Source organism: Callospermophilus lateralis, unplaced genomic scaffold (genome assembly GCF_048772815.1).
Source record: "Callospermophilus lateralis isolate mCalLat2 unplaced genomic scaffold, mCalLat2.hap1 Scaffold_129, whole genome shotgun sequence".
NCBI lineage: Eukaryota > Metazoa > Chordata > Mammalia > Rodentia > Sciuridae > Callospermophilus > Callospermophilus lateralis.
Genome location: NW_027512465.1, coordinates 2,367,071 through 2,379,740, shown reverse-complemented (window position 1 = coordinate 2,379,740; position 12,670 = coordinate 2,367,071). Strand labels below are relative to the sequence as shown.

The following is a 12,670-nucleotide window of genomic DNA, read 5'->3' as shown; positions in this document are numbered from 1 at the left end:
GCCTTTGGACCTAACACATATCAGTGTTGATGAACAGAGGCACAGTAAGAAAGATAGCTGGCATAAAACACCAAGGGGAAGGGGCTAAGCTGCTTTACCAGGTTTTCTTTTTTCACTCTGGTGGCACTTTATGTTGTCTGTATGAACAGAGTTTCCAAGTACTTTCCCACTTAGCCGGCCTCTCTGTTATTCATACAGTTGAACTACCAGGGAGAGATGGATCAGTTTACCACCTGTGAGGCCTTTTCTTCCACATTTTCTGCCCATTGCATGGTTTTTATTTTAGCTCTTCCTACAAACCCCCCTAATCCTCATCTTTCCTTAGTCCTGTAATTTCTTTAAGTGTCCCCTTTGCTCCTGTTCATGGAGTCATGTGTACAGATATTATACCTGGTTCTATTGAACTCTACTTAATTCTTTCTCACCTCTGTGCTTCTTTTACCAAGTCACTCCTCAACACTTACTGTAACCCTTTGAATTTTTTGTCCATTGTCATTTAAAAAAAAAACTCTTTAAAAATTGAACCATTTCACATGCAGATACAGTCTTCTTGATCTGCTATTAATCCCCCACTACTGACATTGTAAGTTATTGAAATGTACACTTCCAGACCGTTTTCAGATTTTTGAGTTCTGTATATCTATCTGTCTATCTATTTACAAACATAACATGGTATTCTAAAAGTATCGTTCTGCTTTTGGAGCTCTACATTGTGTTTTTCAGAAGCAGGCCTATTACACAGAGATGAATCCATGTTACCTAGATTGAGTTCAAACCGGAATGTGCACTCTGATTCCCATTATATTGTTCTACCTACTAATGGACAGTTCAGTTATATCCAGACCTCACCACCTCCCCCATTAAGTAAAACCCCTGTGGAGAGACATGTAGATGCCTTTATGAACATATTGATAATTTTTCATGGCAGTGTTTTCCAAAAACCAGTTAGTAAAATCAATTTATTCCTTTGCAGCCTGAAATTACCTTCATTCCAGTTTACTGGTATAAGAACCGCAGTATATCAGCAACTATTCTCCAATAGTAGTTCAGGCAGAAGTCATTCTAGATAACAATCAGTGTGGGATCCTCCATGTTTGAAAACTATGTATCTCAATCAAGGGCCCAACACCCTTTTGTGTTTCAGATCTTACCTAGTTTTCTATTTTCATACTTACATTTCACCTTACATTCTTACAAATATCCCAGTTGCCCAATACCCGTATTCATCCAGCAGAATGACTCCTAACCCAAATTGAACATGATATGACCCTTAGCCATACTCTGTTCCCTCAATCTATTTTCACATAACAGCAGCACGTCCTGAGTTGATCTTGCCATACAGGTTTGTAGGAAACCCTATAGTTGCTGAGAAGCTCAAAGGAAGATGCAGAAATGATCCCTGGAGCAAATGTAGGCAGCTAGGTAGGACCTGTGAGGTATAAAGTCATCTTCCATGGCCAACAACCCAGTCAGGATGAAGGGATGTGGCTGAATCAGCCTCTCTCTTCTCAATGCAGGGAAGATGGACACAATCAGGTCTGTGTGGATTGCTGATCCCGGGCTCCTAGGGTATATAGACCTTTATGTCTTGTGAAAATGTCACAGGAAGGTGGGGCAGCCTCCATCTCATGGGACTCTTGGAAACAAGTGTTAGGACAAAGTGGTTGCCAAGGCAGTGACCTCATTAACTTCCCTGAAGGAAGTGACCTCATGTCACTTCCTTGGTGATGGAACTCTCTGAACTTGGGATCCAGGAGTCAAGGCACCCAGAGGCAGTTCCAGTCTCAGTGGGCTCATTTGTTTTTCTGTACCAAGGCCAGAGTCATCCTTTCTTGGCACGTAGTGATGTGTGGATAGCCAAATGCCTTGAATGGTCTGAACAGGGGCCTTTCCTGAGAAAGAAGTGTTGGCTCATTGCTGGCTCCTGACAACTACACAGAGATGGCCAAGGAGACCAGAGCTGAGACAGGGCAGGCCACAGCTGAGGAACATATTTTCACCCACCACTCAGAGGACAGAGTGGATAGATGCAGACCAAATACAGCGGCGGTTTGTGTGTCTTTGTGGGTGTGTGTTTCAATTTGTCATTTTGTCTCATGTTCTGAGAACATGAAGGAAAAACATTTTTCTGTTGTTGTTGTGGTTGGTTTGAAATGGACTGTTGACTAGTGAGTCTTTTATGTCAGTGGATCCCACTGGGTTTGTGTTTACAGAGAGTAGAGAGAAGAATGCAGCCGTGAATGTGTCCTGTCTAGTGGAAATCTTTGCGGGACTCCTCATGGCCAATTTATGAATGGACTGCTGCTTTGCATGCAGATGGGCAAAACCTACCAATATCGTAAGTTCCTGTATTCTTCCTGAATTTTGGCCACTCTCTGAAGGTGTTCGAGTTCTGTATCCAAGATATGTATCACCTTCATGCTGTGTGACATGGCCATGGACTGGATTGCTGAAGGGAATGCCAAGCATCTCAGAAAACTCAAAAATTAGCATGACTGGTAAGGATCTCTCTGGAGAATCCCTGCTTGGATAGATGGCAACCCAAGTTGCATGATTAGGAGCTGTCAGTGCCGCAGTGTTCAATTAAAGCCAAGTTTTTCTCCAGGCTTCTTTCTTCCCTATTGTTCTGTTCCCCTGAATGTCAGGGAGGTGGTTGCCTTGGGGCATTCCTTTGGGAATCCTCAAGAAAACAGTTTCAAATGGAAATGAAGAGGCCTAATCTGTGCCTTTGAGGTGAAGTGCTTTGTAAAAGCTGTGTCTGAATCAGACTCTTGGCCCTGTGTGTGGCTGTGAATTACATTCTCAGCACCCCAGGAAACTCAAGAAAAATCCCATGTGTCCATCCTAATCTAAAAGGTTGAAAAAGAAGTGTAATATTGGATGAAGTCTCTTGCCTTCCTCTGGTCAGGCTCCTGACACTTATGAAGTAAGAACAGGGATTCTCTGGGTCAAATGAATTGTTGCAAGACCTCCAGTAACTAGCACACAGGTGTTTGGGTTTTTTCATGAGTCCAGTACACATAAAGAATCTACCCCTGGCAGGCAGGAGGCCTCTAATTTGAGAAGCAGAGGAGTATTAACTACAGGCCCATTTTATCTCTCCTATTTCTCAGGAAGGGTGTCCAGGCCACCAAGACATTTGGCATATGATGGGCATGAGAGCTTACTTTGCACACCATCTTAGACTGCTCCCCCTATGCAAATCCTGAGCCAGAATGTTATGATGAGTGTCTGTATGGAAGAAGATGAGGGCCATGTGGGAGTGTTTTTGTTAGAATAGTGGTCTTCTGTGTGGCGGTTGGAAAAGATGACTGGGTCCACCTCAGGTTGAACTCTGGTGTGATGCCATTAGAGACTGAGTTCTGGAACAGATCTCAGAAAACTATTGCCTTGAATTGAGTTGGGATTTTACAAGGCCAGGCATTAGAGGAGGTTTTGGAAACTGAGATCTAGGCCGAGGGTGGCTTTCTCCATAGCACTGGGAATCTCAGCCTGTATTTCACATGATTTTGCTGTTAAAGCCTTTTCAGCTATAGTTGAGAGTCAAAACTCACAGGAACCTCATATTTTTGACCCCAATGGGCCTGGATTCCTGTGACCTTTCGCCACTCCTTGGGAAGCCTTGCCTGCATGTGATCTCCAGAGCTTTTACTGAAAGCATATTCCTCAACACTTAATGGCTCCTGAATGAATCAAAACCCACAGTGCCAACTTCTTCATTCTTGAAATATGGCTAGGCCAATACCATGAAGTTTTTGAGAATCCCATGACCAGAAATCCCTGGAGAACCTTTAGATCTCCTGTTGCTCATCATGACTGAACCAGCGAGTGCCGTTTTTGACTGAGTGGAATTCATGACCATGGTGAAGAACAGAGATTCCAGTGAGTAGGAGCCAGCAGGGAACTGGGCCTGGAGCAATGGAGTGCAGGTGTGTGATCCAACATCGATGGTGGGCCCCTTTGGTTCTGTCATTGGCTTCCAAATGACATGTGACTGACAAGGTGCAGCCAGGAGATCCTAAAATATAAAGGCATGTTGTGGGGAGAGGATTTGGTGTGATGCTCAGAATCAAGTTGCTATGCTCAAGTGGGAAAGATATATGGGATAGCAGCCCAGTTTGTGTGTTTTCCTTGAGACCCTGACTCACCCCACGTGACAGAGCTCCCTCCAGCACTGTGTCCCGGTTGACGTTTTTGTATTTCAAAAACAAACACCAATTTTTCAGGGAAGCTGCAAGAAATGCCATTAAAACTGGAGGATGAGCCAAAGGCTTCACAATCCACCCAGGGAGACATTCATACCCCAACGGCCACAGTTACCTGCAAAGAGAGGATTCAGCTCTGCTGCCTCCTGTTCCAATTGGAAAATATGAACCCATGTCCTACTGTTCAAATAGACTCAGACCAAGCTTTGATGGTCTCACTACAAAGGAAGCTAAAGCACAAAGCTATTTTTCTAGTGCACAAATGTCAGAGGCAGATAGTCAAGAAGTCATTAGGCCAGCAAAGCTCCCATGTTTGGGGAACGTTTACCCTGTCCCCTACTTTTGGGATCTCTTCTGCCACACCCAAGTTTGTGAGCTGCTCAGAATTTCCAATTCCAGATATGTATTCACAGATTTTTTTTCTCTTCTCCTCTCATTGTGTCTTATTTGGGGTGATAGTAATGTCAAGGCATTGTGGTGGATGACAGTGGAAGATTTTTATGTGCCACATGTTCGCATATATATTAGACTCATTTTCCGTTTTACCATTTGAAATATTGAATCTCTGACACTAACTCATAACCTACTAGATTCTGACTCCTTATCCTAACATCGAAAAAATAATCCTAAAGGAATAGAAGTAGAAACATTTGATAGGAGGCATGGTGTATACTTGGATTTGATTTCCATACCTGATAAATCCCATCATACAATGCTGTCATTTTTCTTTAAACTGTAGGATATTTTTTAAATGAATTAAGAGAAAAAGTGATAGTTTGAAACTATGCTCCTGCATAATTTACATAGTTACCATTTCTGGCATTCAAATCTTTCTGAGGATCTGATCATCTACTGGTACCACTTTCCTTTCATCCAGAGACCTTCATTTAGTGTTTCTTGGAGTACAGGTCTGCTGGTGATGGGTTTGCCCAGCTTTCCTTAATCAAAAATTTTCTCCATTTTCTCTTAATGATTTATATATTTATTTAAATATACAAAGTGTGTACATACATACAGTATATACATATATACACACATTATGTGTATTCATGTTTATGAAGTTATTTGTTTTTTTTTTTTTTGGCTTGATATAGAATTCTGGTTTGACAATTTTTCCTTTCAGCTCTTGTTTTAAAAAATAAACTACTTTTAGAATATTTTTTATTTAAATAAAAATTTCATAGATATAAAGACCTAGTTCTCCTATGCTCTAAACCCAGCTGGCCTTATTATTATACCTTTTGTTAGTATGGCACACTTATTAGAATTGATGAACCAGTATATTCTGGAGAGATGATGGAGAAATAGTACACCACTGAGGTCATTTCTTTTTTTCAAATTTTTCATAGAATTCAGCAGCAAAGCCAAAGAAACCTGATGTTTTCTCTTTTAGAATGTTGTTGGCTTTTTATTTATTTTTCTTAATAGAAACAAACATATTCAGATTGTCTATTTCACCCTGTGTGAGTGTGAGTAGTTTAGTTTGTCAAGGAACCCATCTATTTTACCTGAATTATCAAATTTGTGGACATAAAGTGGTTTGTAGTAACTTTTCTATTATTTTTAATTTTATTGATTTTTCTTTTCTTTTTGCTTGCTTTAGGCTTAAATTGCTCTTTTGCTTTGGCTTTTCAAAGCTAGATTACTGAGTTTAGCTCCCTGTTCTTCTCTTGTCTGTGTCTTCAGTGCTATTAATTCCCCTAAGTGCACTAAATGCTTTCACAGTTCACTGGATAAATTGTGTAATTTTGATAAATTGTAATTTCTTTTGTTGAATTCAAAATATTCAAAAATTTCCCTTGAGACTATTTTTACTCATTTGTTATTTACAAATGTATTATGGAATTCCCAAATATTTGGGGAATTTTTAGTTCTCTTTCTATTGGTGATTTTCAGCTTAATTTCATTGTGATATAAGATTATATTTTATTTGATTTCTAATCTCTTAAATTTATTGATGACTATTTTATGATACAGTACACAGTGTGCCTTTCTGAATTTTATGTAAACTTGAAAAGTGTACTCTATTCTTTTGGAGTAGAGTATTTCAGAATTCCATTAAGATCAGGTTGATTGACAGTGACATTCAGGGCAACTATATCTTTACGATTTTCTATTTCTATTCCATCTATTAATCCCTGACAGAAGTGTTTGGAAGTTTCCAACTATATAGTAGTGAATTTTGTCAATTTCTCCTTGAGTTATATCAGTTTTGGTGTCACATATTTAGATTTCTGTTGCTAAATTCTTACGTATTTAGAATTGCTATGTCTTCTTGGAGTTTTTCCCTCTTTATTGCTGATAATTTTCCATATTCTGAAATGCATTTTATGTGAAGTTAATATAGCTATTGCAGATTCCCATTGATTAGTTGGTATAGTGCATCTCTGTCCATCATTTGGCTCTAATTGCATCTGGGTCTTCCCAATCAAAGTGGCTTTTTCAGAGACAATATATGGTGGAGACTTGTTTTTTATTCAGTGTGACACTTTTTTCTTTTAATTGGCATATTTAGATTAGTCACATTTAAAGTGATTATTGGTAGAGTTGGAATAGTATTTATTGTATTTATAACTGCTTTCTCTATTTTGCCTTTGTTCCTTACGTATTTTCCCATTTCTCTGGTTATATGAGCATTTTATATGATTTCATTTATTTTCTCTCTTCGAATATCAACTATTCTCCTTTATCAGATTTTTAGTGGTTGCCCCTGAGTTTGCAATGTACATCATAAGAATATAAGAACATCCTCAAATAATACTGCACCCTTTCACATGTAGGGCAGGTACCCTATAATATTGCTCTCATTAATTTCACTTTTTCCTATGCTATAATCACCCAATATATGGTTACTCTTACTGCTCTAAACACTTGGTTATCTTTTATATCAGGAATAAGTCAAAGAAAAGATGGCATTTCACTTTTATTTCTTCTCCAGTGCTCTCGTTTTCTTTATGTAGATCCAGGTTACATCATTTTTCTTCTCCTTGAAGAACTTGTTTGAACATTTGCTCAGAGCAGTTTGCTGGTGATAAATACCCTTAGTTTTTGTTTATGTGAGAAACTCTATTTCTGCTTCACTTTTGAAAAATAATTTCACTGTTTTAGTCAGCTTTTGCATCACTGTTACCAAAACACCCAATAAGAAACAATTTAGAGGAAGAAAAATTTATTTTAGCTCACATTTTTAGAGGTTCAACCCATGGTCAGCTGACTCCATAGTGCTGGGCTCAAGCTGAGTCAGAACATGAGGGCAGAAGGTTGCAGAGAAAAGAAGCTCAGAACATGAAAGCCAGGAAAGAGAGAGAGAGGGGGGGGAGAGGGAGAGAGAGAGAGAGAAGCACTTCAGTTCACCAGGAACAAAAATATAAGCCCCAAGGCATGCCCCTAGTTGACCCATCTCTCTACAGATATCACTGGGTTAATCCATATCAGTGGATTCATCTACTGAGTAGGCTACAACTCTCACAATCCAACTGTTCCACATGGAGGCCTCTGGGGCCTGAGTCCTCACACACTTTCCTATGATGTTTTCACCCTCATAAATATATTTTTCTGCTTTTTATTATCCCTGGCCTGCCTGTCTATTCTACATCCAGAGAAACCTGTTTCCTGAGGGTGTGGGGAGGCTCTGAGGGGCTGAGACAGAGCCCTCCTGGAAGGGGAGATCCTTGCTCTCTGGAGACCCAAGCTCAGGAACCAACACTGTCTGGCTCTTTGACCTTGGGCAAGACACTTAGCATGTCTCTCATCCTTAAAATATGGCGACAGTAATAATCACAATGACTGACCTGGCTGGCTTCCTGGCAAGGGCTGGAGATGAGAAGAGAGAAAACCAATCATCCAGGATAATACCAAGTGCACCTCAAACATAGAAATGGAACTTATTTATTATAAGTTTTAATTGTGTGTATTCTTTAGGAGTGTGTGTGTGTTTGTGTGTGTGTGTGTGTGTGAGAGAGAGAGAGAGAGAGAGAGAGAGAGAGAGAGAGAGTTAAGTGTTATTATGTGTGGTACTGGGAATCAAATCCAACCCAGGGTCTTTTGCATGGTAGTCATGCACTGTACCACTGAGCTACAACAGTCCCATCTCTCTTTTATTTTCAGACATGGTCTCACTAAATTGACCAGGCTGGCCTCCAACTTGTGGTCCTCTTGTCTCAGCCTCCCACACAGCCTCCCAAGACTTTACAGAAATTCAGTGTCATATCTGGCTTAGGATTTGCTATATGTAAGGTCTTGCGATCTGCAAATAGATAATTTTTCTCTTTTTTTTCCCAACCAGATATTTAATTTTTTTCTTGCCTAATTTCTTTGGCTGTAACTTTTAATAAATATAATGATAGGTTTTTCATAAATGCCCTTCATCATATTGAAGAAGTTTCCTTTTGTCGTGTGTGTGTGTGTGTGTGTGTGTGAATTTGAATTATGGAAAGGTATTAGATTTTTTCAAATGTTTTTCTGCATCAAATGATTATGTTGAGTTTTTCCTTCACTATTAACATATAGTGTACTAGATAATTGGCATTATTCCAAGTTATAGTGTTTAGTTATAATTAAGAGCATGAGTGACCAGGGTCAAGACATTAAGATACTATATTCAAGAAACTGGGGGAAAAATCACTCCATAAACTAACTACATGTTATGTCATAAGAATGCACCTTATAATATAAAATCTTTCTACACATAGTAGTTAGCTGCAAGAAACCATTCTTAGTTTAGGAAAATAGTGTTCCAAATTTCAAGGTAAACTACTAGCAACATTCAACTCTTCTGTGTGGCAATATCCTATTTTTGTTTCAAACTTTTCCACCCTAGCCTTTATTATGGAGTCTGGAGTGTTTTTCTCCAACCATGGGTGTGATTATCAATATTTTCAATTCTTGAAATGATCTGATGAGATGTAGTCTGACGTGTATCTTGCATTCATTTCCTGAGCATGTGCTCAATAAGGTGAGATCTTGCATGATGTTGGGGTCAGTCTTGGTCATCGCCCCAAATAATATGTCAGACTATCACCTATATGACATTTTTTGGGGGGTAGGTTGTGTGCTAGGGCTTTAACCTAGGGATGTTTTACCGCTGAGTTTCCTCCCCAGTTCTTTTAACTTTTTATTAGAGTCAGGGTCTCATTAAGTTGCAGAGGACCTAAGTTACTGAGGTTGGCCTTGAACTTGTGATTCTCCTTTCTCAGCCTCCAGAGTCACTGGATTTATAGGCATGCCCCACCATGGCCAGCTACACTCCAATCTTTTTTGTACCAGGGTATTTTTGGTACAGGAGACTGAACCCAGGGGTGCTTATCACTGAGGTACTTCTAAAGCTCTTTTATTTTTTATTATGAGGCAGGGTCTCATTCAGTTGCTGAGGCTGACTTTGAAATTTCCATCCTTCTGTCTCAGTCTGTCACTGGGATTACAGTTTGTGCCAGCATGTGATAAGATTGTTTTAAATGCTAAATTTTAAAGCTTTTGATATTTTCATAATTATTACTGTCCTTTAATAATTTTATAGGCCCATCTTTGTCTCTTTTAATAGATTTTTACTTTTAAAAGTCTGTTTATCTAATATAAGTATAGCTATTTCTACCCCCTAAATTTCTGTTTGCATAAAATAGCTTCCTCCATTCCTCAATTCACAAGTTTTTACTGCACAGTTAAAAACACATGAACTGTAGCAGCATAACAGTGGATTTTGTTTTGTTATTCATTCTGCCAGTCCTAATCTTTTAATTGGGTAGTTTAATTTACATTCAACTTTTGTATAGTTAAGGACATATTGCTATTAAATTGTTAATTTTTTTTCCTGGTTGCTTTCATTTTATTTCATTTATTCCTTACTTTCTTATTTATCTTTGATTTGGTGATTTCTGTATGGATAAGGTGATTCTTTTTCTCTTTTGTATATCTGCTGTCCTAGTGAGTTTTGTAGTTTTACATGTTTTAATGACAAAGCCTTTACATCTGGAAATAGGACTCTGATAAGAATTTATTTATTTATTTGAATTAGGTATATATAACAGCAGAAAGCATTTTGATTCATTGTACAAAATTTCAGCACAACTTTTTATTTATCTTGTTGTACACAATGTAGTGTTGTACCATATGTGTAATCATACATGTACCTAGGGTAATGATGTCAATCTCATTCCAGTGTCTTTCTTGCTCCCATGTCCCCTCCCCACCACTTCCTCCCTTTTGCTCAGTCAAAGTTCTTCCATTTTTCCCATGCCCACCCCCTCTCCCATTATGGATCAGCATCCACTTATCAGAAAGAATATTTGGCCTTTGGTATTATGGGATTGGCTAACTTCTCTTAGCAAGGTATTCTTCAACTCCATCCATTTACCTGCAAATGCCATTATTTTATTCTCTCTTAATGCTGAGTAATCAATATTCCATTGTGTATATATACCACAGTTTCTTTATCTATTCATCTATTAAAAGACATCTAGGCTGCTTCCACAGTTTAGCTATTGTGAATTGAGCTGCTGTAAACATTGATGTGGCTGTGTCACTAAAGTATGCTGATTTTAAGTCCTTTGGGTATAGACCAAGGAGTGGAAGAGCTTGGTTGAATGGTGGTTTCATTCCAAGTTTTCAAAGGAATCTCCACATTGTGATAAGCATTTTTTTAAGGCTGGTCTGGTGGCAAGTTTTCTCAATTTTTGCTTATCCTGGAAAAGATTTATCTTTTAATTCTAAATGTTAGTATGCCTGCCTACTTCCCTTCCTATGTTTTGATTTTAAATACCTTATCCCAATTTTTCCTTATCTTTACAGTTTCTTCTGAGAAATCACCTTTTCATTTGTATATGACCTGATGCTTTTCTCTTTCTGCTTTTAAAATTCTTTCTTAGACTTTTAGCACTTTGACTATATTATGCCTCAAAGAAGACTTTTATTTTGGAAAATCTGTTTGGGTTTTTTTGACTCCTTGGGCTTAGATTTTCACATTTTTCTTAAAATTTTAATTATTTCCGCTATTATTATGTTAAGTAGGTTTTCTATAACTATTTCTTCTCCTCTTCGTCTGGAACATAATAATGAAAGTATTTGCTTAGGAAGTCGAAGCGGGGCTGACTTCGCTTCCGTTTTTTATTTTCTTCTAGTGTTTGGGTTCTTCGCGGCCGCCCAAGATGAATCGATTCTTCGGGAAAGCGAAACCCAAGGCTCCGCCGCCCAGCCTGACCGACTGCATTGGCACAGTGGACAGCAGAGCAGAATCCATTGACAAGAAGATTTCCCGATTGGATGCTGAGCTAGTGAAGTATAAGGATCAAATAAAAAAGATGAGAGAGGGTCCTGCAAAGAATATGGTCAAACAGAAAGCCTTGCGGGTTTTAAAGCAAAAGCGGATGTATGAGCAACAGCGGGACAACCTTGGCCAACAGTCCTTTAACATGGAACAAGCCAATTACACCATCCAGTCACTGAAGGATACCAAAACTACGGTTGACGCTATGAAACTGGGAGTAAAGGAAATGAAGAAGGCATACAAGGAAGTGAAAATCGACCAGATTGAGGATTTACAAGACCAGCTAGAGGATATGATGGAAGATGCAAATGAAATTCAAGAAGCACTAAGTCGTAGCTATGGCACCCCAGAATTAGATGAAGATGACCTGGAAGCAGAGTTGGATGCACTGGGTGATGAGCTTCTGGCTGATGAAGATAGTTCTTACTTGGATGAAGCAGCATCTGCACCTGCAATTCCAGAGGGTGTTCCCACTGACACAAAAAACAAGGATGGAGTCCTGGTGGATGAATTTGTATTGCCACAGATACCTGCTTCATAGACTTTCATCATTCAAGTACACATGTAAAATAAACACATATTGTGGGACTAGGAAATATATCCAGATTTTCCATAACAGATTTAAGTTCCTTTCCCTTCTTTGAAGGAAAGGTTAATTACACTGCTTTTATTTTTTTTCCGTTAAGAAATTTATTGCTTGGGGAAGCTTTCTTATACTAAAATTTGATTGTTTTTCTCTTATGAAAGATTAACTTAAAAGTATCTTTGGCTTTTGTATGACTCATTTTCACTTATTAATTACAATTTGAAATAAAACCGACGATATGAAATCTTAAATTTTGTGACAGTGTAACTCTACAGTCTCAATATGACCTGATAAATTGATGAAGTGAAGATGAGATTATAGAGACTGTTCATATTATGATTCAAAACCATTTCTATTGTGGCATATAGGTGGCTCAAAGTAATGGCTCTTTTGATAAGTTTTTTTGTGTCTTGTGAGGAAATCATGTGTCCAGTGTTGGAATGGAATTGTCGCTACAGTATCACAAGTGGATATTTTTACTTTGTCGTTCCCTCAGTATTACAGCCTGACTTGTAATCAATAATGAATATTTCTTGATATTTAATGTATAGGACATTTATTTATACTCAATAAATATTTTTCAAACGGAAAAAAAAGAAAGTATTTGCTTAGTATTATCCC

At 38.5% G+C, this 12,670-nt stretch overlaps 1 pseudogene; it reads left to right on the top strand.

Annotated features, from left to right (window-relative positions):
- Positions 1-11,279: 11,279 nt before the first annotated feature.
- LOC143410118 (charged multivesicular body protein 5 pseudogene) lies at positions 11,280-12,235 on the top strand (annotated as a pseudogene).
- The last annotated feature ends 435 nt before the right edge of the window (positions 12,236-12,670 follow it).